At 34.3% G+C, this 6,250-nt stretch overlaps 1 pseudogene across 1 annotated transcript; it reads left to right on the top strand.

The window, feature by feature from the left end:
• The first annotated feature begins 572 nt into the window (after nucleotides 1–572).
• LOC308263882 (small ribosomal subunit protein uS2-like) lies at nucleotides 573–1,331 on the top strand (annotated as a pseudogene). The gene has a single exon. The product of its transcript is annotated as a small ribosomal subunit protein uS2-like (transcript).
• Nucleotides 1,332–6,250: the final 4,919 nt, after the last annotated feature.

Genomic DNA, 6,250 nt, shown 5'->3' with positions numbered 1-6,250 from the left:
AAAGTCTTGATACTGTGTCTTTGTGTAAGTTTTAACATTTTTATCACTTATGGTATCTTGTCTGCTTAGCTTCTGTATTTGCCAGTTTGTTTGGTGACTAATTTTGCATTAATATTATTAATCAGTACTGGGCTATTGCAGCCTGGTTTTTCATTTTTTTAACTTGCTCTACACTTTGTGAAGGTCTATAATTCTTTCTTTCTAAGTGAAGTTCTCAGCTTTCAATGTTCTTCATCTTATTTTTTCTAGCTTCCAGCTAACAGTCAGAATTTACCTGACTAAGGTTAAACTTGGATGAATCTCTTGGTTGACAGCTTAGATACAAAGAAAAGGATTTTATTGTTCTGCCTAAATATAAAAGCTTGTTTATATTAGCAATTAGTACTTCCCTTATTAGAAATCAGCACAGGCTCAATCCCCATCATTTTATGCCACATAATTTTCTAGGCACTGAGTAAAATAAATTATCAGATATAATATAAATGCTCATGCTCTTATGAATGTAATCTTTGGATAAATATTTACTATGAGAAATACATACAATGGGCAAAGTAACTTAATAAAAAATTTACAAAAGGAAAAGTGATGGCATCTACATTATAAACCTGAAGAGGACCTGGGAGAAGCTTCTACTGGTGCCTTGAGCCATTGTCGCCATTGAGAACCCTGCTGACATCAGTGTCATATCCTCCAGAAACACTGGCCAGCGGGCTTGCTCAAGTTTGCTGTGGCCTTTGGAGCAACCCCTACTCCTTTACTCCCAGGACCTTCACCAACCAGATCCAGGCCTTTCCCGGGAGCTGTATTCTGGTAGTTACTGACGCCAGGGCTGACCACCAGCCTCTCACAGAGGCATCTTATGTCAACCTGCCCACCATCACGTTTTGCAACACAGATTCTTCCCTGCACCAAGTGGATATTGCCATTCCCTGCAACAACAAGGGAGCTCACTTTGTGGGGCTTATGTGGTGGGTGCTAGCCCAGGAAGTCCTACATGTATGTGGTATCATTTCCCAGAAACACCTGTGGCAGGTCATGCCTGATTCTACTTCTACAGAGATCCTGAACAGATTAAAAAAGAAAGAGCAGGCTGCTACTGAGAAGGCAATGACCAAAAAGGAATTCAAGGGCAAATGGACCGCACTGCCCCTGATTTTGCCGCTGCTCAACCCGAGGTCACAGATTAGTAGGAAGGCAGAAAGGTGGCCTCGGTGTCCATTCAGCAGTTCCCTCCAGAAAACTGGAGCACACAGCCAGCCACTGAAGACTGGTCTGCAGCTCCTACCACCTAGGCCACGGAGTGGGATGGAACCACCACCCAGTTGTCTTAAGCTCCCTAAAGACACCAGCAAAGTGGAAATGAGGTTGGCATAAAATAAACATCTGTTTTTTTAAAAAAATTAATAGTATTCATGTGATTTTTACAAACTTGTGACCTTTTAGATATATAAATACAGCAGAGAATCAATCAAATGTACATTTTTAAAGTTAGTGGAAATGTTAGGATTGGAGTAGATGTAGATTTTGGAAAAAAATATATGGCATTTAAGGACCTCTGCTTCCTGAGTTACTGAAAATTAAAGGTGTGTGCCAACACAGAGTCTCTAAACCATATTTAAGGTCTACATTTGTCTTCACCAAAACATTTCCTCAAATGTTGTCATGACAGTGGTAGAACAAAACTCTTTCTGTATTTTGTATCGGTGTTAATTTCAGTAGACCAACATTCTAAATAGCTTGGATAATAACTAATTTTAATAACTTTTGAAGCTCTGTTTCAGAGACTCGCAAAAAAATAACAAAGTTTTAATATAGAAAACTAATCATTTTCAAATATGTCACATACTGGTCTTTCATTAACATGAACTCATTTTAACCATTTTTTCTATTTTAAATTACAAAATATTAATGAGGATATTTTAAGTGTCATTTACAGAGCTTTTTTTAATTTAGTGATCAAACTGTGCAAGTGAAAATTATTTTAATGTTTCCCTAGAAATCATATCCACTTCAAATTCACGTTTTTTGCTTGGCTGATTTAATTTGGGTTCACATCTGCAGACAAAAAGAGCATGCTATTTGTTTTAGCATTTCACAAAAAAATCATTACATTGTAATACAAGATTGTAAAGGAATACATGGACATATCACCCACCTCTTACCTTAGATTTAGAGTAGAAAACATGATGAAGAAATTTCTTTTAAGATATCTAAATTATTTAATAAAAACATTAAAAGACAAAAGAGTTTTCAACAGTTCTGACTTTTTTCTAAACTGGCCAAGAACAAAAACTCATGGTGACATCATCCCAAACCAGAACATAAAATAATCATACTTCATCAAGTGGTAATGCAAAAGCTGGGATTAGCTCACTATTAAAGTGCATGCTTAGCATGTGTGAGGCCCTCGGTTCACTTCTCAGCACTGAAAAGGAAAAAATATAAGTGTAATTAGTAAACAAAAATGACACAAAATAAATATATAAAGGTAGAGATTGTTTTAAAAAACCTCAAAACATTTATTAAGTCTTTTGAATGATAAACAATTTATTATACATTTCAAAATAGTTCAAAGAGAAAAACACTGATCACATTCTTATCTTAGTTATAAATACATTGTAAAATAGCTATATTAAGCAATATCCAATATCACACTATTAGCAAGTATCATATCACACTGTTACCAAGTATGCTTTGAATTGTGGTTTGAATCTCAGTTTATTAGCCATTTTTTAATACTATTTTCTACTATGTGTCATACATGTGGTTTATTTTTAAATTGTCAAGTAAAGTTATAAAGTACAATGCAATTTAAATATTTTATTAGTGCATTGTAATCGTACACCTTGATGAAGTTTAGGTTGGTAGAGGCATACATGTACACAGCACTCATGCAATCTTAAAATGTACAAAATTAACCCCAGCATGGTGGTGCACACTTGTGATCCCCGTGCTTGGGAGGCTGAGACAGGAGCATCACGCAAGTTCAAAGACAGCCTCAGCTACATAGTGAAGTTCTCAGCAACTTAGGAGACCCTTCTTCCAAATAAGATATAAAATAGATCTGGGAATGTAGCCTGGAGGTAGAAGGCCTCTGGGTTCCACCCTCAGTACCACCAAAAAAAAAAAAAAAAAAATGCACAAAATTCTAGGTGCACTCCTCTTGAGTCATATATGCCAGGAATCATTGGTGCATATCTGTAATCCCAACACTTAGGAGGCTAAAACAGGAGGATCACAGGTTTGAGACCACACTAGTAATTTAGGGATATTCTCAGTAACCTGGTGAGACCCTGTTTCAAAAGCGCGCACGCGAGAGAGAGAGAGAGAGACAGACAGACAGACAGACACAGACAGAAACACAGAGAGAAATTAGGTCCAGGGTAGAGCTTAAAGATAGAATGGCCCTCCATTCAATCCCCAATACAAAAAAAAAAAGGGAAAGGAAAAAAAAAAACCCCAAAAGTTGCATAAATATTATCTTAGAATAAAAGCTACTCTTTTTAAATTATTTTGAACCAGTCTTAAATAATAGTAATATCAGTAGACAATATTAGTGTGAACCTACTTTAAGATTTTTTTCTTTATATTTATTGATAAACATGACTACCCCTTTGTTGATAATACAAAGTCTTGATTGCTATAGCTAAATGATATCCTATGTCTTATAATTAGACAGACTTATATAGATACTTTATAATTAGACAAACTTATTCCTTCAATTTTAGTCTTTTTTTGTGGTACTGGGGATTGTACCCATGAAAATTCTACCTCCAAGTCCCACCTCCAATCCTATTTTTTATTCTTTTTTTTTTTCTTATTTTTTTCCCCACAGGTCTGAGGATGGAACCCAGGAGCATTCAACCTCCGAGCTACAACCCCTTGCCCTATTTTTTATTCTTTATTTTGAGAAGGGGTCTCACTAAGTTGAGGAGGGCCTCACTAAGTAGTTGAGACTGTTCCTAAACCACAATCTCCAGTCTCAGCTGGCAGAGGCAGTACCATTCTTGCTGTATGACAGTGTCACAAACAAAAAGAATATAATTTTATTATAAAATAAATTAATCACTCAAATAAGCATTTGAATTTTAACTAGTTTTCCTACATTAGATTTTGTAGACATTTTTGGCATTTGACATTTTTTACATAGAGCTAATTAAATCTCAGTGTATATAATAAAGGTAAAAATAAAATCTTCAATTAAAAATAAAGATATAAAATCACCAATACCATTAGTGACACAGCTTTCATTTTCTGAGTTTTACTGTTGTGCTATCAGTCTTAGTTTTAAGGTATTGTGCTAGCAGCCTTTTGTTAGCAGTCTGGATCCATCAACTGTGCCATGTTAATAATTTCTATGTCATGATTTCTTAACAATAGCTGAACTTGCAAATGTGTTTCATAATACCACTACATTTTTGCTGTTAGAGAATGATACATTCTCAGTTGTGAAGCTGATGTCAGCAAATTCTGCTACTTTTATCTTTATAAGGTTATGTTTTGAAAATTAATGGGACAGCTACATGTGAAATCAAAATCAATTTACTATTTCTACAGTGGAGAAAGAATGAATTATCCAATATAAAGTGTGCAGCACTATAACAGCTGCAATCTCATCTCACTACTCTTATGTTTTTTAATAAATTGTTTTTGCTTTATTCTTGTAGTTTATGACATCAAAGGGCCCTCCTATAAAATTACAGCAATAAATTTCATCTTATGCTGGACAGATTTTACTTCTTTTCTATCTGTCATCTTGTTTTGTAAATAATCAGGGCATGACAAAATTGATTAAAGATTTGTCTTGCCTTCATGAAATACAATAATTATCTTACTTAGCAAAAAATGGCAATTTAAAAGCATAGTTAAATTTGAACAAAGATGCTACAATATAACAGCACTCAGAGAAATAAATGAGATTCAAGTGATCCAATTACTTGCCTGTATTATCATTAAATATTTACTTTTTTTAGTCCCAGAAAAGCAAATTTTATTATTATACTAGTATTTGGCAAACGTTTTCAGTTATAAAAACAACTGAATTATTTACTACCAGATGGTGTCACATATGTTTTACAAATATATGAATACAAAGAGATTATATATAAATTCAATATAGAATAAACACTTCCAGTCATGTTTTTAAATGCTAAAGGCAGACGTTTTTTTAAAATATTAGCATCTGAACTTTATAATTGCTTCCCAATCACTAAGAACCATCAACTTTGAAGATATTTTTACTATTTTTAAAATTTTTTTATTGTTGCATTGTAGTCAGACATCTTAATGGGATACAAGATGATGGAGGCACACATACTTAATTGGCCCTTACCCAATTCCTGCCCAATTTCTGCCCCCTCTTTTCCTTTCATGTTTGCTTTAGTGATTGACTTTGATATATTTGTTAAGGTACATCATGTGCATTAGAAAATGTCTCTCTTCCTCCCCCAATTACCTCTCCTTATTTGTTCATCTATAGTATTGCTTCCCTTGTCTAGAGTTTCTCATATGACCCATTTTCTCCTTTCCTTCCACATATTAGGGAGAGCATCTGATTTTTTATTTTTTTGTGCAACTAATCTTACGTAGCATAATGTTCTACAGGTCCATCCATTTCCCTGTGAATGGCATAATTGTGTTTTTCTTTATAGTTGAGTAAAATTTCTTTGTGTACATATCCCATAGTTTTGTAATACACTCATTTGTTGATGGACATCTTGGCTGGTTTAATAGTTTGGCAATGGCGAATTGTGCAGCTATGAACATAGATACGCATGCAATGGTTTGGTAGTTTGGTAGTTTGGTTTCCATTCTTTTGGGTAGATATCCAGAAGTGATATTGCTGGTAAGTTTGTCCCCATTCTTCTGGGAATCTTCCATACTGTTTTCAAAGTGGTTGCACTAATTTGCAATCCCACTAACAATGTAGTAGAGTTTCCACTTCTCCACATCCTTGCCAGCATTTGTATTGTTTGTGTTTTGAATGATTTCCATTCTAGTTGGAGTTAGGTAAAATCTCATGGTAGTTTTGATTTGCATCTCTCTGATTACTAATGATATTGAGCATTTTTCCATTAATTTATTGGTCATTTAAACTTCTTCCTTCATTGTCTATTTAGTTCACTTGCTCATATTTTATTGGATTATTTGTTCTTTTAGTGTTGAGTTTCTTAACATGCCCGGCGAAAATTTTTAAAATGTCAATAATGAGAATATACATAAGTGTTTTTTGCCCCCTACCTTATAATAT

The sequence above is a fragment of the Muscardinus avellanarius genome, assembly GCF_963383645.1.
Source record: "Muscardinus avellanarius genome assembly, chromosome: 6".
Lineage (NCBI taxonomy): Eukaryota > Metazoa > Chordata > Mammalia > Rodentia > Gliridae > Muscardinus > Muscardinus avellanarius.
Note: the sequence above shows the minus strand (reverse complement) of the source record. Positions and strands in the feature narration are given on the sequence as shown.